Here is a 25,930-nt window from a genome sequence, read left to right as displayed (position 1 = left end):
TATTCATCCATAAGAAAGAATGAAACCCTGTCATTTTCAGTAACACGGATAGAACTGGGGTCATCATATCAAGTAAAATAAATCAGGTACAGAAAGATAATTATTGCATGGTCTAACTCATGTGTAAGAGGTTATAAAGTGTATTTCACGGAGGTAGAGAGTAGAATGATAGTTACCAGAAGCTGGGAAAGGAAGGGGAATGAGGGAAAAAAGAGAAGTTGGTTAATGGACACTAAAATGCAGTCAGATAGAAGGAATAATTTCTAGTATTTGATAGTGTAATATAGAAATTAGAGCTAACAATAGTTTGATGTATATTTCAAAATAGCTAGAAGAGAAAACTTTCAATGTTTTCAACAGAAAGAAAAGACAAATGTTTGAGGTGATGGATATCCCAGTTAACACGGTTTGATCATTACATATTGTATACATGTGTCAAAATATCACATGTACCCCAAAGTATATACAACTTGCTGTATTAATAAAAACACAAAATTTCCCTTAAAAAGCTGAAATGGCTAATTAGTATCAGAGAAAGTAAACTTTATAGCACAATGAGGGAAAAAGAGGGACATCACCTAATGATGAACAAGTTATCTCACCAATGGGAGACCACAATCTTAAATGTGCATGCACTGAAAACAGAGGTTCAAAAAATGAAGCAAAACCTGACAAAACTTAAAATAGAAATACAGAAACCCACCATTATAGTAAGAGATTTTAACACTTCTTTGAACTGTTAGAGGGAAAATCAGCAGGAATATAGAATTGAATGCCACCATCAACCACCTAGACACAATTAATATTAATAAAACACCCCACCCAATAACAGCAAAAAACACATTCTTTTCAATGGCACATGAGAAGTTCACTAAGATATGTCCTATCCTGGGTCACAAAACAAATGTGACAAATTTCAAAGATTTGAAATAATGTAAGCCATATTCTCTGATTATAATAGAATTAGACTACAACTTTATAACAGAAAGATAACAGAAATATCTCCAAACACTTAGAAATTATATAAGATATCTCTAAGCATTCAGTGGTTCAAAGAGGGAGTCTGAAAGGAAGTTACAACGTATCTGAGCTAAATGAAAATGAAAATATAATGTATAAAACTAGTGGGATGAAGCTGAATCTGTGCTTAAAGGGAAACTGGTAGGATTAAAGGCTTACATTAGATAAGAAGAAATGTCTCATTAGAATTTAAATTTGCAGATTCCGAATAGAGAAAAAAAATAAAAGTAAAAACCCAGATCGAGTAGAAGAAAGCAAATAGTAAAGAGTAGAAATGAATGAAACAATAAAAATATGCCATCTCACCACTTCTATTTAACATTGTACTTCAAGTTCTATCAAGTGCAGTAAGGCAAGAAAAAGAGACAAAGTTATATAGATTGGACAGTGGAGAAAATCCATTGTTATTTGTAGATAACATGTTTCTCTACGTAGAAAACCTTCTAGAACCAACAAATGAGCTTAGTAAGATGTACTAGGCCATTCTTGTGTTGAATTAAAGGAATACCTAAGACTGGATAAGTTATAAAGAAAAGAGGTTTAATTGGCTTATGGTTTTGCAAACTTTATAGGAAGCATGGTGCTGGCATCTGCTTCTACTGTGGCCTTAGGAAGCTTACAATCATGGCAGAAGGTGATAGAGAGCCCGCATGTCACATGACTAGAGCAGGAGCAAGAGAGAGAGAAGGGGGAGGTCCCAAACTAGTTGAGTGAGAAGTCACTTATCACCAAAGGGATGGTACTAAACCATTCATGAGGCATCTGCCACCGTGATCTGATCACTTTCCACCAGGCCTCACATCTAACATAGGGAAAACATTGGATTCTCACATTTGAGGTCCTCGAACGAGTGTGCAGAGAGGAAGATAATCTCTACAGGCCTCTAAAATGGACTAGAGGGGAGGACAGGGCTGTGGTGGCATGTAGCCCTGTTAAGCTTTGTAGCACTGATCATGGACTTGTGTACTCACCTGCAATCTCATCTGTCTCCCTTACCATTCGGTATAAATTGAAAATAGGAACCATTTTTCCATTCAAGTTGGGGGCACTTCCTCCATGGATTATTTGGAAAATATTACTGTCTATTATAGTGCATCTCAGTGTACCCTGGAAAGAAAAATACCTGCTTCTTGCCCACCAGCAAGGCTGAACTTCTGGAACCCTAAAGGGGAAGGAGCCACATTCAGAACACGTACTTGAACAATTTAGGGAGAAATGCTGCTCCCTAACTCATCTAGTAGGTGACTATGTCCTCGGGTACTTAGAATCCTTGTTTAACATATAATCTTCATAGTTTGGGATGATCTCAGTTATAATTCACACACAGTGGCCTGACTGGAAGCTGGTGTGTGTGGGTTGTGTGTTTGTATGTATTTACACATTCATGTGTTTGTGGTACATGTATGTGTGTTCTTTGAAGAGGCTGGGGATGAGGGATAATAAATTTTTCTGGTTCCCCTCTGATCTCTGGGAATCTGAATACTACAGGTGGAACTGAAGGCTAAGCTGGGGAGATTGAAGGGAAGAGACAAACCAGACAATTTTTTTTGTTTGCATTAAAAATTGAGCAAAAAACAGGTTACCTTGTTTGCATGAGGAATAGAGGTAGTGATGGGGACCGGCGAGAGAAGAGGATAGTTTTTAATATCTTTTTGCAGGACCAGTTAAATCACCTGAAACTATTCTAACTTTTCCCATGAGACAAATACCAGTTTATTGCCAGATAATACACACAATAATAGCTTCTGCTTTCATTTTCTGTAACAAATAATGCATCTTTTTTTTCCTCCAAGTTCCATATGATAAAACAAAGAACCTACCATGTTGCAAAATAGTGTGATAAGGGACAAGTGAAGAACATCAAAAGGGCCCATGAGCTGGTCTGGGCCTAGGAACAGAGGTGAGGAAGAAAATGCCACAAAATGTGGGGAAGCTGAGATGGTGTGTGATGGCTTAGGGAGCTCTGCTACAATGTTCTCACCAATAGGTGCTAGAAACAGCCGAAGTTTAATTATTTCTTTCCTCTCTCTTAAGATTATGACAATAAAATGAAACCATTGCATGTGAGGTGCTTGGCAATGGATCTGACACATTCTAGGTCCTTGATCAACTGCCCCAGGGGGTCAGGAGAGGAAGGAGCCAAGGGTAATACCCAGGCTCCTGGATGGGGTCATTTGCTGAGAATGAGAACACAGAAATAGACTAGAAGGTAAAGATAAACACAGCAGTGAACACACTGAGCTTGAGGCGTCAATGAAGACGTCTAGTAGAGAGCTGAATGCAGGGTCTGATGCTAGGCAGAGGGTAGGGGGTGGAGATACAGACATGGGCATTAGCAGCATGGGAATGATCGTTGAAGGCAGGGAAGTAGATGTCCTAGTAAGAATGTAAAATATGAGATGAAAATGGGCTCATGACAAGACCCAGTGCTTGAGGGGAGGGTGGAGGTGCAGAAAGAGGAGGCAGCAAAGGAGCCTGAGAATGGTGGAGGGAGGATTCAGGAGAGAGTGATATCAGGGACACCAAGGAAGACAGTTCTCAGAAAGAGACAGAGAAAGGAGTCAACAGTGTCAAATGCTGGGCGGTTCCTGGTCACCCGGTGGAGTTCTCAGGGGTACTTGCTGGTGGAGGAAGTCGGACGAGTGAGGGTCTTGGAGCAAGTGTACAAGTGCAGCTGTGACATGGAAGATGAAGAAACAGGAGATAGTTGCAGGGTGAGGTTAAGGGGATGCTGAGAGGGGAGAGTCCTGAGAATGTTTAAGGGCTGCAGCAAAGGAGTGAGCAGGGTCCATGGAACACACCAGAGAAAGGGGAACTGCGTTAGAGATCGGTGTTCCTGAAACAGTGGGAGGAAAAGGGACTTGAACCACGGGAGAAGGCACTCACTTTAGACAACAGGAGCACACTGCTTTGTGTGGGGACAGGAGAGAATTAGGACAGATGAATATAAAGGCAGGTCAGTAGGAAGTGTACTGGTAAGAACTTGAAGACATTACTTTCTACTGTTCATTTTTTTCTGAAAAATGGGAGGTTCTGTCATTTACCATGAGTGATAAGGTAGGTTAGTGTCTTAGTCTGCTCAGGCTGCCATGACAGAACACCACAGACTGGAGGCTGTACATCCAAGATCAGGGAGCCAGCATGGTTGGGTTCTGGTGAGGTCTCTCTTTCTGGCTTGCAGATGGCTGCCTTCTCACCGTGTGCTCACAAGGTGGCTAGAGAGTGATGGGGGTGGGTGAGGGGCGGGGCGTGGGGGGAGAGAGAGAGAGAGAGAGAGGTCGATATATTCGTCTTATTGTAGAACACTAATCCCATCATAAAGACTCCACCCTTGCGATCTCATCTAACCTACTTACTTCACAAAGTTCTGATCTCCAAACACCATCACATTGGGCTTTAGGGATCCAACATAAGAATTTTGGGAGGGGAGGGTAACACAATTCAGTCCACAGCAGATGGAAGTTTGAGAGAATGTGAGAGGCAGTCAACAGAATGATGAAAGTGTGGGCTCTGGATTCAAACTACCCGGATTTAAATCCTGGTTCTGATACTTCCCAGCTGTGAGGACTTGAGAAATGACTTAGTCTTTCTATGTCTCTTCCTTTAAAATCTGTAAACGGGGATAGTGACATCTATCTCACAGAGTGCTTATGAGGATTAGATGAATTAAAACCTGCAGAATGCTTTGGAGAGTCTTGGCGCATAGGAAGCACTCAATATGTGCTGGCTATTATTAGTTTATATTATCTTTAGCTGTCATGCACCTAACTGGTTGTTGAATGGTGTTAACATTTTGTTGTGGTTAGGTATTGTGAATTTGTGATAGATCATCCAGAAGACTGGTGATTCTGTCAGGCAGTGTGAGTGTTGTGCAGAGGTTGGATCAATACAAGGTTCATGATTTGCTAACTAGGTAAGACCTGGTGGTAGTGAAACAGAGTTATTTAGGAGCCTGGCTGGAATGTTCGATGTGCTTATCCATGGGATTTTAGCAGGGTAGTAAAAGAGGTGTGGTAGATATGGTGAGCAGGTACTCAGTGGAGTTCCTCTACCCTGGAGGCAGTAAAGCAAACCCCACATTTACCAGGTTCTGTGGCAGCTGGGGCTCTGAAAGTGATTTAAGCTTCATTGTCAGAGGTGGGATTGGAGGTTGGAAGTGAGGCAGAAGTCACCCTTTTGCTTTTTCTGGTCTTCTGTGTTAAGGACAGTGATGGTGTCACTGGATTTTCTGCCATAGCAGAGGCCCACATGTGTCTCTCTATATCTGTGGGTATTGGGAGAAAAGGTGTTGGTCTTTGATTTTTCTTGAATCAATGTGCATTTAGAAGGTATGGCATGACTCTGCAGCCAGCAGTGCTAGTGGTGACTTCCTGACCCCGAATCAGAGCTGGTTATTTGCAGCCAAGTATCCTAGTTGATGCATGCATGGGTGCTGATGCCATGCAGGGTGAGTACAGGAATTTGGCTAGAGAAAATGTCTGAGTTTGATTTTGGTGAGAAATGACCAGGAGGTTGGTAGATAGATGACTGCAATAAGGAGGTGTAGAGTGTGATATAGTCAGATATATCCTCAAAGGACTGGGTATCAAACAGTTTGTGGAGAAACTGTGATTTGGATACAACAGAGAAGAGCAAAGAAGGCTTGACTACCTCTCTATCCTAAAATATGTAAGTGTGAAAAAATGGTTGACGATCTTTTGAGAACTTCAAGGGAGAGAGGGAGAGACAATCTCCAGTTAAGGATAACCCTTTCTACATTTATTAAAAAAATTAATTTTGTGCATTGTATCTTTTCTTCTTCAGTTATGTTTTACATTTGGTTGTAATATATTATGCATTTTAATATGTTGACCTTAAATTCAGAACAATTAAATGAGTTCTGTTATTTAAATATTATATATTGTTGTAGGGAGACCCCCTGAAACTATTGCTATGGAATAAAAGATGAAATGCTCCTGATTATTGTAAATACAAAATTGCATGCAGAATTGTGTAAAGACAATGCCAGGTTGGACTGCCAGAATGAGCCAACAGCACGTGATGTGCTTCCCCTTGCAGAGAGCCTATGAATGGACGTGCAGTCAGGGAGGTTTCACATCACCAAGATTCCTATCCCAGAAAAGCAGATGTTCATAGCTCTGGTAATGGAATGCGACCCTTGTGGAGAGCCTATAAATGGATGCATGGGGGGGGGGGGGCTGGTCCATATGGATAAGATAGGGCTATAAATGCCCTCATCTTGCTGCGACTCCTCTAGGCCTCTTTAGAGTTAAGGCATACTCCCTTCTGAGAAATTCTGGTCTAATCGGCTGTCTAACTTCACGTCCTATTTCTATGAATTGTTTGCAACCAGCTTTTGCTGCAACTGTTACTGCTGATTAATATCTTACTAATCATAGGTTATGGAAAGACTGTATTCCTGTTTTAAGGCTCTGTTAGAAATTACTGATGCACACACTATATTGTAAATTCTTACCTCTGTATACTGTACTTTTGCATACAGATGTTATGTTAAAGAATTACTTCATCCCCATGTGACCATCTCACCTCATAATCAAATGACCCTAAATCCCTCACTAACCTGCCCCCACCCTCAGTAAACTTAATAATAAATGCTGGCATATCCAGTGCATTGCTGGCACCGCGAGACCAGAAGGCGGTGACCCCCCTGGACCCAGCTTTTGCTGTCTTGTGTGTGTCTATTATTTCTCAACCTGCCGATCCACCTGGGAACAAAGAGAGCCCCGTTGCATTGTGGGCTGCTGCCAGATCCTGCAATATATTATATTATTAATGCTTATATTAAGCTGATATTAATACAATCCAAATATGTATAAATTAATATGTCAATTGTAATCCCTAGGAAAACCACTTAGAAAATAACTGCAAAATATATAGTATAAGAAGGGAACTAAAATGACACCATACAAAATAATTGTTTGATATGAAAAAGGTGAGAATGTAGGAATAAAGAATCATAATACTTATAAACATACATACATGCAACTAACAAAAGAGCCTTAAAAGATGAAGCAAAAACTGACAGAATTGAAAGTATGAATAGATAATTCAACAACAGCAATTAAAGACTTTAATAAAACAATTTCAATAATGACTAGAAAATCTATTCAGAAAATAGAAGACAATAGAATACCCTAAACCATGTAGACCTAACAAGTTTATTGAACTATTCATCTTCCTTCTTTTGAACTGCTTGTTCGCTATTGAGCTAATCACACATTCTTTTCAACTGTACCTGGAATGTTCTTTCAAAAAGACAACATATTAGGTCATAAAACTTTATTTCATGAGCTTCAATAAACTTAAGTGTGATATCATGCGAAGTATGTTCTCCAAAGCCAGTGGAATGAAATTAGAAATCAGTAACAATAAGACATTTGGAAAAATCACACATCTATGAAAATTTAAAAATGCACTCTTCAACAACTAAAGTGTCAAAGAGGAAATAATAATGGAATTAGAAAATACTTTGAGATGAAAAAGTCTGAAAACACAACATACCAAAACTTATAGGATATATTGAAAGCAGTATGCAGAGGGCAGCTTATAGCTATTAATGCCTATGTTAAACAAAAAGAAAGATCTTAGATCAATAACTTAACCTTCCAATTTAAGAATCTAGAAAAAGAATAGCAAACCAAACCCAAAGCAAGCAGAAGGAAGAAAATAATAAAGATTAAATATTGCATTGTATGCATATACTACATTTTGTTCAGTCATTCATTAGATGATGAACATTTCAGTTATTTTCACCCTGTTTATTATGAATAATGTCATGTTTTTATATAAATATGTTTTCAATTTTGTTGGAAGCTTACCTGGGAGTGGAATTGCTTGGTCATGTGTAAGCTATGTGATTAACATTTTGAGAAACTGCCAAATTGCTTTCCAATGTGGCTGCACCATTTCACATTCCCTCCAGCAATAAATGAGGGTTCTGACTTTTCCACACGCTTGTCGCATTTGGTATTGTGTGACTTTTAAATTATAATATCATGGTAGATATAAAGAAGTATCTCATTGTGACTTTGATTTTCATTTATTTAATAACTAATGATGTGAAATATTTTTCCACATCATTTGAGGTGTGTCTATTCAAATTATTTGCTCATTAAAAATACTGAGTTATTTGTGTTCTTATCATTTAGGTATAAGAGCTCCGTATATTTTCTGGATAGTAGACTCTTATAAGGTGTATGATTTGCAAATATTTTGTTCCATTTCCTGGGTCATCATTCACTTTCTTGATAATGTTCTTTGCTGCATAAAAGTTTTTAATTTTGTTGAAGTCCAATTTATCTGTTTTTTCTTTGGTTGTTTGTGTTTTAGATATCATATCTAAGAAATTACTGCCTAATAAGCAAATAATTTCATTCATGAATGTTTTCAGCTATGTTTTTCTTAGAGTTTTTTAGTTTTAGCTCTTACAATCTTGTCTTTGATACATTTTGAACTAATTTTTGTTTATGGTATGAGGTATGTTGTATTTTCAAGGTTTTTTTTTAAATCTTAAAGTGTTTTCTAATTCCACTGTGATTTCTTCTTTGACATTTTGGTTGTTGAAGAGTACCTTTTTAAGTTTTCACAGATTTGTGATTTTTCCAAACTTATTATCATTATTGATTTCTAATTTCATCCCATTGAATTGTTCTGGCACCCTTGTTGAAAATCAATTGTGTATTGATGGATGGATTTATTTCTGGGCTTTAAATTTTATTCCCGTGATCAATCCTTGTGTCAGTGCTACATCATCTTGATTATTTTAGCTTTCTGTTAAGATTTGAAATTGTGAAGTGTGTCTTCTGTCTCTATTCACATGTTTACGTGGGCATAAAGGAAGCCTAAAAGTTGAAACAGTTAACAGTGGTTATTTTCTGAGGTCTGTTTTTTTTTTTTATTTTGTGTCATCAGATTCTCTGTAATACTTATCAGAAAAAGAGATTATCTATTACAGTTTTTTAGCACGCAAGTGACATGCTCAGTGCTGTGCTCCAAATAGATAAAGCCACATTATGCCAACAAGAGGCTTGTCATCTTGGTATCCAGTTATAGTTTTTATGTCCATGCTCCTCTTTTTGCATTCTATTTGTGTTGAAACAACCCCTTCAGGATCTTTACTGAAACCACTCATAATCATCTCTGGATCTGTGTAGACAGTACAGGCAAAGTGAAATTTTGGTCTAGCTGATCCAAATGAACAATCCTTTGAATTGCTCACAACCCTGGCTGTTCATTAGACCACACACAGAGCTTTTAAAAACACAAATGTCTGGACCCTATCCCCAAATTGCGGATCATCTGTGTTTCTTAAAAAGTCAATATGTAATTCTCATGCATAATTGCACTTGAGAACTCAAACATGTGGTTTTTGTGGAATCTTCATAAAATTCAAACGGGAATGTATATGGCAAGCAGAGGCTGACAGCTTGTCTTCCACGACAATCCTCAGCATGTCCTTAGTGTACAGCACAATAATTAATGGCTGAGGAATGAATGAATGAATGATGAGGTCCCACAGTTTGGCTTTATCCTGGTGTGTTCACCAAGGTTCTGAGTCTGACCCTCAGACCCTGAGACTGAGACTAGTGGCTTCATGCTTCATCAAATAATGTCCAAAGCTGACCTGTCTTGGGGATGCAAAATCTTGCTAACAGATGTGATAAACTATGAATAGACGAGTCCAGAATGCATATTTATTAATTGACAGTAAGAAGTATACTTGTCAACTGGACTGGATATTTCTGTTACCCTAACCAGTGCATCCTCTTTCCAAAGACAGAACACATGGGAAACCAAGACGTCCATAAGCTGCTTGGGGAGCTGGGAGTCAGAGCCAGTGAGCAGATGCTGCTAGTGTGGATTCCGCCAACAATCTGGAGTCTGAGCTTTTCTTGTACATTGTAATACTTACTAGATCAGGACAACAGGACTTACTGAATCAGTGCAAAGTAATCTCCTCCAGTTTAACAGGGCACTTTATTTGTCTCTATCACGTACCTTTCTTTGTGCTTCATTTCTAATTACCTGTCTTTCTGATTGACGTATTGTTTCTTAGGTCATGTGAGATTGTCTTATGCTTAAGTCTTACCCTTAAGAGATTAAGTCTTACCCTTATAGAATTTCTATACCTCTCCTGTGAGCTAGGTACACAGAATTACATTTAACTGCTAAAACACAGACAAACAAAACCGCACAGCCTTATTTCCCTTACTTCCAAATTCTTAGTAAATGGAGTAGAGGAAGAGGACATCCCTCAATATACCACATACCACATAGTAACTGCTGAATCACCAAACTGCTTTGGTAAACAGATCCAATGAGAAAAATTGTGAACTGGTGAATGGGATTCTGTAGCTCTCAAGGTTAGAATCTTCATCAAATTTATCACTTAGCCTTTGACCAAGCTGCTGTCACATATGAAATAGCCAAACAACAACAAGAAAAAACTCTAAGAGATATAATATATAATTAACATCTATTTAATGTAAAATATTCACTAAATGTACAATTTCTGGAAAACATAAATTACTTAAATTGGTTTACATGTGTGTATAAAACTCAAAAAACCAACACAGGAAATACTTTAAAACTTTATATTCATCTTTTCTCTCTCAAAGGCTTAAGGACCAAATCCTACTGACAGTGGATTCACTCAAACTTGTAATGAACAGACCATTTTTGTAATAACAAATACAATGTACATCTTGGCAGAAGATAGAAAGCTTTCATTTATGGTTCAGAAAACTTGGTGAACAAGGAATAAAGTCCCACCCAGTTGTCAAGGCTGCTTGGGTAGTTCTTACTTCCCTTCTGCTGGAATTTTTTTCCTGGTGAGTTCCACTCCCAGCTTCCCAAGGAGCCCAAGGAGCACAAGGCTTTTTGCAAGCATCGTCCATGGTAATGGGAATAAGAGTGAAGTTCCAGTCCCTACTGGGTCAGAAACAGAGCAGGGAGAGAGAGGTGACTGGGTGACTGGGTCCTGGGGCTGCCATGCTTCCTGCAGAGGACTAGCTCAGTGTCAGGCACTCTGCTCCACCTGGTGGTTTGTGGCTGGGAATAAGCCTATGTGATTTTTGTCAAAGACAGTTACCTAGAATCTAGGTAACTCTAGATTCTGGAAGGAAACTTACCATAAAGTCCTGCTCCCCTCATGCACTTATAACACCTTACCATAAAGTCCTGCCCCTGTCTGCCCTTATAATACCCCTATCAAGTGGCTATGGCTGTGCTTATGCCCCACCAATGACAGGGGCCTCAGTGTGTCCTAAGTCTTCCATTCCATTTTTGTATGACTCTGACCATAGAAAGCTCTTCTCTAATATTATGAGTTAAAACTTGCCTTTCTCTAACTTCTTCATGTTTCCCAGTTGAAATCACTTGCTACAAATGTGACTCCTCACACACTCAGTGGCTGTTCAAGTAGGATTCAGAGTAGAGCAGAGGTAAGTGCATAGTATAGCTATTCTTTTCCCAAAACCTCTGATTCCATCCCTTCCTCGGATAGTTTCCTGGGGCATATGCAAATTTTTACTATTGGTGAGTCTTCTCAGCTGGCATTTATTGTCCAGAGGTGGCAAGGTTGGCATGGGATGGTCAGCACAACTCCCCTTACCCCAATCTCCAGGAAAAGAAATGTCTTCTGAGCTGAGCATACTCACCTTCCTTGGCACTTTTTTGAGCCCAACATAGTTCCCCAAGGTTTTTGGTGGCAGTTTTCTGGTCCACATAATTGCTGACCACACAAGTGAGGCTGGCATTGCACTGGCTTGGGAGCAGGCTCACTGCCAGAGTCCATGGGTTGGGGGACTGGTCCTAGTGTCCCTCTCTGCTCTAGCTCCCTGGGGAGGCCCTGGCTCTCTCAGGTCACATTCAGGTCCTCTGTGGTCCCTGGAACCCTACACTCCATGGTGACGTAGCACTAGCCTGGTATAATGGATGATGACTGAGCCAGGATCTGGGGGAGGGGCACAGACTCTGGGGAAGGAGGGAATAAAATAATAATTATTTTTATTCTGAGGCATGTTCTTCATTGATTATCTAATTTAGTTTCAGAGCACCTTGCTGAGCAGGCAAGATATTTCACAGCCAAAGAAACCAGGATTCGAAGAAGTAAAATAGTTTGCCCAAAGTCATATCCTGAGAAAGTGGTACAGAACCCCAGATTTAGAGAAGGTGTATCAGCCAAAGTCTCGCAGCTTCCTCCACCAGTTGTGTGTCCCCTGCCTGTACTAGATGCAGCTGAGTCCACATTCATTGCTCTTCAAATGCCTCATCAGACCCTTTACAATCCCCAGAGAACGTGCAGGGTACAATAAAACCTCTTGGGAAAATGCCTTCCACTGAAGAATTTGCAAAGCTAGTTCTGAAAACTGGGTTTGAGACTCTTATGCTCTCATTTATATTGAAGGCATAAAAACTTAGGATTTGGAGATCATGGGAAGAAAAGTTCTTTGGAAAGAGCTATGCTGTGAGTTCCCTCCATACCCCATGAGTACCTACCCTTCACCTCAATCCTGGTGAGAGGGACATCAATGAGACCATTTGGAGAGCTCAACGTGTGTCCCCTGCAGCTTGGGGATGCACTGGACAGGTGCCTGACTCACATCTGAGAAACTCAGGTGGGAGATGCTGCTGAAACAGCCTATGGCCGCAGAGTCAGGACCACCAGTGGGGAAACTGCTTCCCCATTGAGGAGTCAAGTGAACCTGCTTTTCATCTGCTGGACATGGGATCTTAAAAGAATTGTTCAAGAGGGTCACTTGAAAATAGAACCCTAGTAGGGAGAGTCTGTATGGAAACGGAGCAGCCAGGAAACGGGGGTCAAAGAGAGAGTCATCAGTGGTCACCCTGAGAGTGTGTTGTGAATGACAAAGTAGGATACAGATTCTCAGCATGGGTGAAAAAGGCCATCTATCCAGAGAAGCTGTGAAAATGCCCTGGGGGAGAAATAATTCACCTGGACACTGTCAAGCCCAGAGAACCAACTGATGGCCACGTAGAACTACTCAGGAAGGCCTTTCCCGTCTCTTTCATCTCCATCCTCTTTACCGCTTCTCCCTGCCTGTCCCCATGGAGTTGGGGGAAGGAAGTCCATTTTTTGGCTATTCTGTCACCTTTGTAGGTGTTTACAGGGAATTTTGTCCTGGTCTTTGGGTATCACTCTCCACATCTGCTGCTGATGGGACTGGTCCTGCTTGGCAGGGACTGGGGTGGGCAGGTGCTGCTGACGCCTGTGGTTCCTGCCACGGCCTCTGTAATGAAGTCCATGCACTCTGACCTTCCTTATTTTAGCTTAGGCATCTTCTGGCCCACGACCTCTCTCAGTAATTCATTTCTCTATAGAGGCCCAAGAGAACTTCAGAATCTCCCAGCATCATGCACAGGCTGAGGAGAAATTGTAGCACTTCTAGAGGACTTTGTTCTTCTGAAACATACCATGCCCCAATTTCTGCTCAACAGGGCCCCCTGGGAGGAGGCCCTGCCCTCCCTTGTCAAAGGTAAGTGAGACCTAATCCCCCTGCCTTTGTTTTTCTTGTCAGCCTATCTGGAGGTCCTATCACCTGGCCTGCTCTGTTCCCTTCTGCCCCACAGCCCCCTCTGTTGAGCCCTAGGAAATGGTGATATCAAGTTCCTTCTAAGTCATAATCAGAGTCTCAACTTTAGGCATTTCTTCAATGCTTACTTAGATCCAGAATGTTATATATAGATGGTGGAAAATTACATATCTTACCTGGCATTGTTTTAGTTTGTGACTTGGAAGAACTCTATCCTCTGAATCTACAATCTTTGGTTTGGAACACACAAATCTATTTTTTTTTCTATCGGTAAAATTTAGTTCTTGCCCATTTTGGCAGTCAAAAGGTGAACACTGAGTTCTGCGTTCTCAGTAGGGTCTAATCTCTGCCTGAAGTAATGGCTGCCTACATCCCAAATGTTGGATGTTTGTGGGCAACAAGAATTACAGAAATGGAAAAGATACTTCGGAAACTTCCAGAGAAGAAGGCACTTGAACTGACTCAGTAAGCCCCTCCTAACACTCTGACCACACAATAGTGCTTGATAAAAACATAACAAAAATATTTTAATTATGTAACTTAGGTTCAGGAAAACTCCAGGTACAGAAACAAGAAGGAACTCAATGCTAAGGGGGTGAGTGGGATTTGAAGTTCTGGAGACCCAAGAAGTTATCAGAACCAGAAGCAGACCTTAGAGGCCCATGTTTGATATCCCTACATGAGAATGAAGTCTAGGCTGTGTTTGTGCTTGTAGTGAAGCTGCACAAAGCCAGATGAGGGGTTGGGGTGGGAGAACGAGTCTGTCTTCTTGTTTGGGAAACCAGGTTGGGGAATGCCACCTGTCCTGTCTTAAAGATGGAATCTGTGAGAAATTGGAATCCAATCCTGCACAGTGAATGAGTGTGGACATCAGTTTTCACTTTGTGCTAGAACTTTGACCCCAGAAGCTACCTTAAAAATAGATGAAACCTATAGGACCCCAGCAGGGGAAACAATAAAACCAAGAGGAGACTTCCTCAGCTCAGGGCATAGTGTAGGCTCTTGTAAAGAACAATCACTGCTGAAGATATGATAACAGTAAAAAATTACCAACATGTTAGGAAATGCACAAGCTTCTGACAGAGAGTTAGCAAAGGCCACTAACCAGAAGTCTCAGTCTGGGAACCACAGTTAACAGAGAAATTTGCAACAGAGCTTCAGAAAACTATGCTTAAACTCTAGAAAGAGCTAAAGGGAGAAGTCAAGCCTGTAATACAAAACAAAATATTTTGAAGAAAAAACAGGCAGGAGGGAATGAGAAGGAAGAATCTTAAGCAAAGAAACAGGTAAAAGACATTAGCAAATATTAAAAAGTATTGATGGTAAATATATATCTATATATTCAGATAATATTTCAAACTTCCTTAGTAGGGAAGTAAATCCAGGGAGTCACAACTTGGGAGCCTGTGCGTGTCAGAAGTGGACCTCCATTGACTGAGAATATCTCACTAAGGGTCACAGTGGAATCAGGTGCCTTCAGGAACCACTGGGGCGGGAGATGCTCTATCCCCAGTGATGGAAGCAGAAGGCTTGGTTAACCCCAGACACCTTCTCTAGACCTGAGCTCCTCACTTTTCCCAGGGGTCTTTAGTCATTTCTTATACACCTTGTTTTCTTGGAAGCATTGATTGTATTATAAATGTTATATTATTAATTTTCCACTTTTTAAATTTATTGATTGGTCTAACTCAGATCTTCATTTGGCACTGGTTTTGCCTATGATTGGGTCAGCTGAATAAATATATTACACACTATAGACAAAGATAAAATTGTACAATAAACAGAGGTAGAAAAGACAGATTATCTACAAAAGAATGAAAGGAAAACTACAATACAGCAGGATTATATAATGTATAATGTCATCAAACATTATACATTCAATTCAATTAATCTTTGAATTATCTATTCAGTGGAACTATTACTCAACAAGGATAAACTAAAGAGATTTCCAGGCAAAATAAAACTGGGAATGCACACCACCATTAGACAAGCACTAAAGAGCTTCATGATGAAGAAAAATGGTCCTAGAAGGAAAGTTTGAAAAGGGACAAGAAATAGTGTGCAGAGAAATTGGCAAACAGGGAATAAATCTGAACACTGATTTCATAAAAAATAATAATTTATAATTGTGGTAGTGGAAATACAGAAAAATAATAATATTGAATGAGACAAGAAGAAGATGAGAAGTTTGAAAGTACTTCAAAGTCCTTTAATTTTTAGGAAGTGGATATGAAGAGATATTTATATAGGCTTTGTGTTAGAGATACATATGAAAATTTCAGGTCAAATCTCTACATGAATGGAAATACAGTGTATAAATTCCAAAAAAGTAGAGAAAAAATAGAATAAAGATTTCAACTTAATTACATGAAGGAAAGTAGAAAAGAAAATAGGTAAAACACAACAAATAGAAGGAAATAATAGGTGATAGAAATAATTCCATATACATCAGCAGTCACAATACCTTAAATGGGAAAAACCTCACCAATTAGACACCAGAAATGAAGAGATTTGAGAGAAAGGTAAATTCAGCTAGTGTTTATAAGAGACATGATAGAGTGAAAGGAGATTGTCTGAGTTCATTTGGGCTGGAATAATAAAATACCATAGACTGGGTGGCTTATAAACAACAAAAATTTATTTTTCACAGCTGGAGGCTGGGAAGTCTAAGATCAAAGCACCCACAGATTCAGTGTCTGGTGAGGACTTGCTTTCTGTTTCATAGATGGTACTTTCTCACTATGTCCTTATATGGTGAAGGGGGTAACTAGCTCTTTAGTGTATCTTTTATAAGGGCACTAACCCCATTCATGAGATCTCTGCATGACCTAATCACCTCCCAAAGATCCTACCTTCTATTACCATCATCTTAGGAGTTGAGTTTCAATGTATGAATTTGGAGAGAACACATATATTTAGACCATAGTGTGGGTCATACAATAATTCTTCATCTACCAGCAATGCGTAACAACACTTTCAATAACATAGCCTTATAATATATAACACAAAATTGACAGAACTGCAAGAACTGAAAAACAAATCTATTTTCACAGTAAGAGATCTTAACAGGAATCTCAGTAATTGGAAAATACAGATAAAAATATATAAGGAGAAAAATTCTAATTTGATTTAATAGGTAAGTACCAAACCTAACACTCAATAATTAAAGGAAGGATTTTATTTTCAGGTACAAATGGAACATTTATAAACGTTGACAATCACTACTAGTAGCGCACAAAGCAAATTTTAATGAATATTATAGAGTACTCTCTTTCTTTTCCAACTATAATGCAAGTTGTTTCCTGCCTGTAGGGATAAAGCTTCATATATCATCTGTGTCCTCCACAGCCACTATAGCACAATTATGGACACCCAATAAATATCTGATAATTTTGCAATATGAAAGGGCAAATTTGGAGAGATTTAGCAAAGATCCAGAAGTTTTGATATTTTTTGGAGTCTGTTGATAATCATTCCACTCTTAATGCACTAGCAGAAAGCAGAACTCAAGATAGCACTAGAATCTGTCTGGAATAGACCCCTGCTGCCCACTTAGAGGAAAAAAGGAACTAAGGTGTAAGCAATGTCCCTACTCTACCCTCCTCTTTCTGTCTCCAATATCCCCTTTACAAACATTTACTCTGCACACATATTTGGGATCTCAGGTTCAGTTTTCCGACCGTGTGAGCCATAGTATCTATCTCGCACCAGAAGGACCCTAAAACTTCACTCCACATGGCGCTGATCTGGAACTTCGGGGAGCTACTCCAGCGTGATGCCAGGGTCTGGCCATCTCTGAAGAAGCAGAACTGGAGCTGGACATCTGACCTCTCTAGAGAGAGCTGGGTCTCACAGCTCAGGGTCACTGGGCTCTGTCTGATGGGTTGATGGGCTGGGAGGAGCTGACTCTCAACACTGGATGTGAAAACAGCTCTAGAGAGAAGAATCACAATAGTCCCAGAGCAATGAGGCTGAGATGTGCTCTGGAGAAAAACACACTTCAAGCAGCAGCACATCCAAAAGCAGGCAAAGAAATGGATGCCATCGATCCCTGACTTCCTTCAGCCCAAAACACTACTGTACTTCTTTTGGTCCTTGCAGGAATATACCCCGAGGTTTAATGGTATTCCAGCCCACCCTTTTCCTCCTGTTCTACCTCTATGTCCCCAGGGAGTCTCCATTTGACCAACTCACTTCACAAAATAATCAAGGCTTTACCTTGGACTTGGATTTTGACTATGTTGGAAGAAACACAGAAATTACTTCCGTTAAATCCAGTACAGTGATATGCACCATTGTCCTTGAGACTTGCATGATGAATACGGAAGTCAGAGATTTTTTAAGGAATGCCAGGACGTTACCATTCTTGTCCACAGTACTCAGTGCTACTTCCGCCTTTGCCCGGCACCTCAGAACCACGAAGTCTCCTTCAAACACAGAAAGTGGAGCTTGCAGGATCAGCGAAGCTCTGAGAAACACAACAGCAGCTATTTGGTTCATCTCATCATTTCCCTTTTCCTCTCATTGTTTTTCCAAATAGACTGTATTTCAAAAAAATGGGTTGGGAAAAAGGGTTATTACAGTAATTATAATTTCTTTTTTTCTGTTTAAACACATGAGCTTTGAGAAAAGTTCAAAAGCAAAAAGTTGAAAGGTAAAAATTACCTAATGTCTCACCAGTCACATTTTGGCATATGTTTTTCCAGTTTTCTTTTCCATCTTCATATACTTGACAGTCTATGTGTATTTTTTATGGAATAGGAATTATAATTATAGACTTGATAACTTGTTTTTCTATTAGTATATTATGAAAACTTTTCTATGTTATTAATATCATTCCTGAATCTGACTTTCAGTGGCCACAAAATGTTCCCTAAATGGCTGAAACATGATTTATTTAATGAGTCTTATTCTTGACAATTTAGGGTCTGCAATTTTCAGGAATGTACATCTATGATCGTTTCAGAAGGCAGAATCTTAAGAGAGAGATTGTTAAGTCAAAGAGCATAAGCATTTTATTTGTTCCTTGCTACCACACTGCTTCTTTTTTCACTAAATTAAAGGACTTTAGGATGACGTGGTTTCAATTTCAAAACAGGTGGTTTTAGGGCAAAAAAGGAAATGTCTCTTCCATTATCTGTCATTCTCTCTCTACTTCTCCATTATCTCTCTCTCTCTCTCTCTGTCTCTTTCTTTCTCTAAATAGAAAATAAAACTCCTGCTACTTATTTATTGCAAACAAATAATATGGCTTAAAACTACACATAGATTCAGGAACCTTCAAATAAATTACTCTTCAAATACTCTTTTACTAAAGCAGCTTGCAAAAATACAAATTCTTGGGCCCTACTCTTCTAGCATTTTACTCAGTAAATATAGGGTAGGTCCTGAGTATCTGCATGATTAATAAACTGCTCCGGGTATGTGACTCAAATTGAAGGAACCATGAGTTTAGAGACATTAATGCCCTCAGTAGAAACTACAGTGTTCACACGGTTCATTCATGCAAACTTTAGTTGATATTTATGATAATTATTTCCTTCTAGATACACTGCTTGAAGTCAGTGTCCCTTGGGCTCAATGAGTTTTATACAGATAGTTTAAATTTTCATCATTTTAATATGTAAACTTAAGCAGCTAATCCCATTCCCTGTCTGGTTGTATTGTGAACTTTTTACTCTCTCCCTGTCTTACCACAGTGTGAAATAAAATTGTCCACTCATGAAAGGTCTGAAGCAAACTTACTTATGTAACTAAACACCACTTATTCCCCAAAACAACAGAAATGTTTTAAAAAATGAAAACCCAGATCTTCATTTAATAAAATCAAACTTTACAGAATTACCTAAGTAAAAATAAAAAGTTTTACCATTTTCTTTATTTTTCAGAAATTATCTTTGTTCAGTATTTGGTGATACTTTCTTGATATTTTCTATGTATAAGTATACTCATGTGGACACATAAATAAATACATTAAGAGCACACACGTGCATGGGATCACAATAACATACTGGCTACAACCTGCTTTTTCCCCTAAGCAATATATTATGGGCATCTTTCTGTGGTATTACTTAAAGATCGACATCACTAACTTGTAAAACTCATATTAAGGCATAATTTACACACAATAAAGTACAAGTCTTAAATTTACAACTTGATAATTTTGGATAAATATTACCTGATTATTCTTAGCAATGACAAAGTATTCCATTGCATAGATACGCTATAACACATTCAAGCATTTTCCCATTAATGGATGTTTGGGATGTTGTTGTTTCTTAAATGTCAACTAATGCTGCATTAAATAATTCTGTAGATATATTATTGCATATTTACACATGCATTTCTTAGGAGAAATTCTTAGACATGGAATTTCTGGGATGAAGTATACAAACATTTTAAGTAATAACATATAATGTCAAATTGTTCTTCTAAAAGATTGGACCTTTTAAAATTCAAAAGTAAGGCAACAAAGCAAACATGAGACAAGTGGGATTATATCAAGCTGAAAAGAATTTGCACAGCAAAAGAAACAATGAACAGAGTGAAGAAACAACTTACAGAATGGGAGAAAATATTTGCGAAGTGTACATCTGACCAGGTGTTAATATCCAGAACATATAAAGAACTTAAATAACTCAACAGCAATAAAACAAAGAAACTGATTAAAAAACGGGCAAAAGACTTTAACAGACATTTCTCCGAAGAAGGCATAAAAATGGAAAACAGGTACATGAAAAAACATGCTCAATATCACTAATTATTGGGGAAATACAAATCAAAACTCCAATGAGGTACCACCTCATTCCAGTTAGAATGATTGTTATCAAAATGTCAAAAGAAAGCAAGTGTTGATGAGAATGTGGAGAGGATGGAATCCTTACACTGCTGGTGTCATTGTAAGTTAGTACAGCCACTACAAGAAACAGCATGGAAGTTTCTCAAGAAAATAAAAATAGGGCTACCATATTATCCAGCAATTTCACCGCTGTGTGGATATTCAAAGGAAATAAAGTTGCTATGTTGAAGAGATATCTGCACTCTCAAGTTTATTGCAGCACTATTCACAATAGCCAAGATATACAAGCAATCTAAGTGTCCACCAACAGACGAATGGATAAATAAAATGTGGTATATATACAGAGTGGAATAGTATTCAGCCATAAAAAATAATGAAATCCTGTGATTTGCAGCAATATGAAAAGACCTGGAGGAGGTAATAATTAATGAGATTAGGCATGCACAGAAAGACTGATACTGTATGATTTCACCCATATTTGAAATCTAAAAAACCCAAAGTTGATACTATAGAAGCAGAGAGTAGAACAGTGGTTATCAGACACTGGGGAGGGGAGAGGAAGTAGGATAGGCAGAAGTTGGTCAATGGGTACAGAGTTATAATTAGGAGGAATAAATTCTGTTCTATTGGACAGTAGGGAGATGATGGTTAACAGTCAGGTATAGTATATTACAAAAGAGCTAGAAGAGAGGCTTTTGAATGTTTTTATCCTGTTTTTATCCCAAAGAAATGATAAATGTGTGAGATGATGGGTACAGTAAATATCCTAATTTCATCATTATACACCATGTATATGTATCAAAACATCACTTCTATAAATATATACAATTACAATGTGTCAATTAAGAAAAAAAGGTTGAACCAATTTACACTGGTAATAATGGGGTACAAGACTTTCTGTTTCTTCTTTCCCTGATCATTTATGGTCATATCAATGTACAGGTTTGTTTTTATAATTTATTTTTTGTCAGTTATAACATCTATGGTTGCTTGACCCAAAGAATTCACATGTTCTATCCTGTGTGATCCTACAGGCTACTAGTTGGTTTTTCATGGAATTTTAGTGAAGTATAAACCATTAATGATGAGTTACTGTTGCCAAAGTATTCAGAAATGATTTACAAAATGAACATTTTGAAATCTGTCACTAATATTTTAAAACTGTCCATTCTTATGGATAATTTCTGGGACACTTACACTCTTCCAAGACTAAACCAGGAAGAAGTTGATTCCCTGAATAGACCAATAGCAGGCTCTGAAATTGAGGCAATAGTTAATAGCCTATGAACCAAAAAAAGTCCAGGACCAGATGGATTTATAGCTGAATTCTACCAGAGGTACAAGGAAGAGCTGGTATCTTTCCTTCTGAAACTATTCCAATCAATAGAAAAAGAGGGAATCCTCCCTAACTCATTTTATGAGGCCAACATCATCCTGATACCAAAGCCTGGCAGAGACACAACAAAAAACGAGAATTTTAGACCAATATCCCTGATGAACATCGATGCAAAAATCCTCAATAAAATACTGGCAAACTGGATTCAGCAGCACATCAAAAAGCTTATCCACCATGATCAAGTGGGCTTCATCCCTGGGATGCAAGGCTGGTTCAACATTCGCAAATCAATAAACATAATCCAGCATATAAACAGAACCAAAGACAAAAACCACATGATTATCTCAATAGATGCAGAAAAGGCCTTTGACAAAATTCAACAGCCCTTCATGCTAAAAACTCTCAATAAATTCGGTATTGATGGAACGTACCTCAAAATAATAAGAGCTATTTATGACAAAACCACAGCCAATATCTTACTGAATGGGCAAAAACTGGAAGCATTCCCTTTGAAAACTGGCACAAGACAGGGATGCCCTCTCTCATCACTCCTATTCAACGTAGTGTTGGAAGTTCTGGCTAGGACAATCAGGCAAGAGAAAGAAATCAAGGGTATTCAGTTAGGAAAAGAAGAAGTCAAATTGTCCCTCTTTGCAGATGACATGATTGTATATTTAGAAAACCCCATTGTCTCAGCCCAAAATCTCCTTAAGCTGATAGGCAACTTCAGCAAAGTCTCAGGATACAAAATTAATGTGCAAAAATCACAAGCATTCTTATACACCAGTAACAGACAAACAGAGAGCCAAATCATGAATGAACTTACATTCATAATTGCTTCAAAGAGAATAAAATACCTAGGAATCCAACTTACAAGGGATGTAAAGGACCACTTCAAGGAGAACTATAAACCACTGCTCAGTGAAATAAAAGAGGACACAAACAAATGGAAGAACATACCATGCTCATGGATAGGAAGAATCAATATCATGAAAATGGTCATACTGCCCAAGGTTATTTATAGATTCAATGCCATCCCCATCAAGCTACCAATGAGTTTCTTCAAAGAATTGGAAAAAACTGCTTTAAAGTTCATATGGAACCAAAAAAGAGCCCGCATTGCCAAGACAATCCTAAGTCAAAAGAACAAAGCTGGAGGCATTATGCTACCTGACTTCAAACTATACTACAAGGCTACAGTAACCAAAACAGCATGGTACTGGTACCAAAACAGAGATATAGACCAATGGAACAGAACAGAGCCCTCAGAAATAATACCACACATCTACAGCCATCTGATCTTTGACAAACCTGAGAGAAACAAGAAATGGGGAAAGGATTCCCTATTTAATAAATGGTGCTGGGAAAATTGGCTAGCCATAAGTAGAAAGCTGAAACTGGATCCTTTCCTTACTCCTTATACGAAAATTAATTCAAGATGGATTAGAGACTTAAATGTTAGACCTAATACCATAAAAACCCTAGAAGAAAACCTAGGTAGTACCATTCAGGACATAGGCATGGGTAAGGACTTCATGTCTAAAACACCAAAAGCAATGGCAATAAAAGCCAAAATTGACAAATGGGATCTAATTAAACTAAAGAGTTTCTGCACAGCAAAAGAAACTACCATCAGAGTGAACAGGCTACCTACAGAATGGGAGAACATTTTTGCAATCTACCCGTCTGACAAAGGGCTAATATCCAGAACCTACAAAGAACTCAAGCAAATTTACAAGAAAAAAAGAAACAACCCCATCAAAAAGTGGGCAAAGGATATGAACAGACATTTCTCAAAAGAAGACATTCATACAGCCAACAGACACATGAAAAAATGCTCATCATCGCTGGCCATCAGAGAAATGCAAATCAAAACCACAATGAGATACCATCTCACACCAGTTAGAATGGCAATCATTAAAAAGTCAGGAAGCAACAGGTGCTGGAGAGGATGTAGAGAAATAGGAACACTTTTACACTGTTGGTGGGATTGTAAACTAGTTCAACCATTATGGAAAACAGTATGGCGATTCCTCAAGGATCTAGAACTAGATGTACCATATGACCCAGCCATCCCATTACTGGGTATATACCCAAAGGATTATAAATCATGCTGCTATAAAGACACATGCACACATATGTTTATTGTGGCACTATTCACAATAGCAAAGGCTTGGAATCAACCCATGTGTCCACTAGTGGCAGACTGGATTAAGAAAATGTGGCACATATACACCATGGAATACTATGCAGCCATAAAAAAGGATGAGTTTGTGTCCTTTGTAGGGACATGGATGCAGCTGGAAACCAGCATTCTTAGCAAACTATCACAAAAACAGAAAACCAAACACCGCATGTTCTCACTCATAGGTGGGAATTGAACAATGAGATCACCTGGACTTGGGAAGGGGAACATCACACACCGGGGCCTATCATGGGGAGTGAGGAGGGGTAGGGATTGCACTGGGAGTTATACCTGATGTAAATGACGAGTTGATAGGTGCTGACGAGTTGATGGGTGCAGCACAGCAACATGGCACAAGTATACATATGTAACAAACCTGCACGTTATGCACATGTACCCTAGAACTTAAAGTATAAAAAAAAAAGAAAACAAACAAACAAACAAAAACCTGTGCATTCTTTTTGAATTGTGAAATAATTCACAATTTACTCTGAAATAGTAATAATCATGAGAAAATGATTGTTCCTTTACTTCCTCTCCTTCCTCTGACCAACTGATATTTCTTTGTTACATTTTTTTTTTCACATTTCCAGTGTTTATAATAGTTACTTTCTATTCTGTGACCATAATTCTCACAGTTGATTAGCCTTTGTTTCTATATCTAAATCAGTGGTCAATACACAACATTCTCACCTGAGGTTGAGTCAAAAAGTATTGATTCTGTGGCCCCATCTGTGAGATTCTGAATTGAATTAGTCTGGAGAGGGGCTTAGTAATGTGTCTTTTACAAAGGTCTTTGACGAGTCTAATGTGCAGCCAGGGTTGAGAACCAGTCATAGTGCAGTTTCCTCATTATGAGTCCTTTATCTTCATTTACATCTTGTTGGGCTGGATTTTGTCATCAGATGGTTTCTCAAAAAAGCTTAGTGCAGTCTCAGTTTCCGAATCCCTGTATTTTTGACAATGCCTTTTGGATTTGATATAAAATTTTCAGTTATTATTCCTCCCTCAGAGGTCCAAGTCTGGTCATCACTCTTCTCTTTTTGGCACTGAGTGCTCTGCAAAGTCTAAGACTAATTCGATATTTTTCTTTCTGAGATGATGGCTTTTTTCCCCGTGATCATAAACACATACATAAATTTTTAACCTCAAAGGTCAATAACCTCATCAACATATATGTTCTGATCTACATGTTCAAGTTTTCTTTACTTCTACTACATCTTTGAGTTTCATTTTACTCTTTGGTTCAATTTTCTGAGGGTCTCCATTTTAATTATCGACATAACTGGATAATTGGGGGGCTCCATTGTCTGATTTCCGTATTATAATGTTTGCCCTTATTTCTGTGTCTTTCTACTTTGCATTCTGTATTGTTTTCTCAGATTGGTTCTACATTCAATTAACCATTTTCACAGGTATCCATTGTATTCTTACTGCTTCAATTTGGCATTTCTAAAATAGCTTTGTTGTTTTTCCTCTAGGGCTTTGCTAGATGATTTTTAAAAATCTCCTCTCATCATCTTGTCATATCATCTGTCCACTAAATTACAAATGTTGACTGAGGACCTACTGCATTCAAAACACTGAGTAGGCACAGGGATGTTGTGAAGACCAAGATGGATGCAGTTCTGTTCTCATGAAGCTTACATTCCATTGGCATTAAGGGTGACCATGAAGAAACAGAAAATAAAGAGGCTTAAGATGCTGCTAAATATGAGAAGAAAGTAAAACATGGATAAAAACATGGTAATGGGATACAGAATGCATGAAGCCTAGAAGCTTCCTAGATAGATTTGGCTCTGATTTTGGAGTAGTCTCAGAAAATTTACATTTTTAAAATGACCTATTTACTCAACAAGTTATACTAGGGGCATGTCTGACACATCAGTTTCAAGATTTTTCTATCATACCATGTTGTTTCTCTGAAAAGAAAAGAAATATTCCCCCAGTTTCTGCTAAACAAAGATTCAAGTAAAAACAGAAGGTGGGGGCACCCAAGATGGCCGAATAGGAAC

At 38.6% G+C, this 25,930-nt stretch overlaps 1 long non-coding RNA gene across 6 annotated transcripts in view; it reads left to right on the top strand.

Annotated features, from left to right (window-relative positions):
- The window catches only part of LOC105498088 (uncharacterized), a 68,292-nt gene extending 42,704 nt beyond the window's left edge, over positions 1-25,588 (top strand). For 2 of the 6 annotated variants that reach the window (XR_011615857.1, XR_011615855.1), the window contains 4 exons: positions 10,659-10,871; positions 11,409-11,483; positions 12,088-13,538; positions 25,397-25,586. This is a non-coding gene — a long non-coding RNA (uncharacterized lncRNA). Of the gene's footprint in view, positions 1-2,111; positions 2,262-2,813; positions 2,921-9,816; positions 9,990-10,658; positions 10,872-11,408; positions 11,484-12,087; positions 13,539-25,396 lie in introns of all 6 variants that reach the window. The other 4 variants (XR_011615858.1, XR_003021801.2, XR_011615852.1 and 1 more) reach the window with 3 other exon arrangements.
- Positions 25,589-25,930: the final 342 nt, after the last annotated feature.

This window comes from Macaca nemestrina, chromosome 1 (assembly GCF_043159975.1).
Source record: "Macaca nemestrina isolate mMacNem1 chromosome 1, mMacNem.hap1, whole genome shotgun sequence".
NCBI classification, from domain to species: domain Eukaryota; kingdom Metazoa; phylum Chordata; class Mammalia; order Primates; family Cercopithecidae; genus Macaca; species Macaca nemestrina.
The sequence above is the reverse complement of the archived record's forward strand: the minus strand, read 5'-3'. Positions and strand labels throughout refer to the sequence as shown.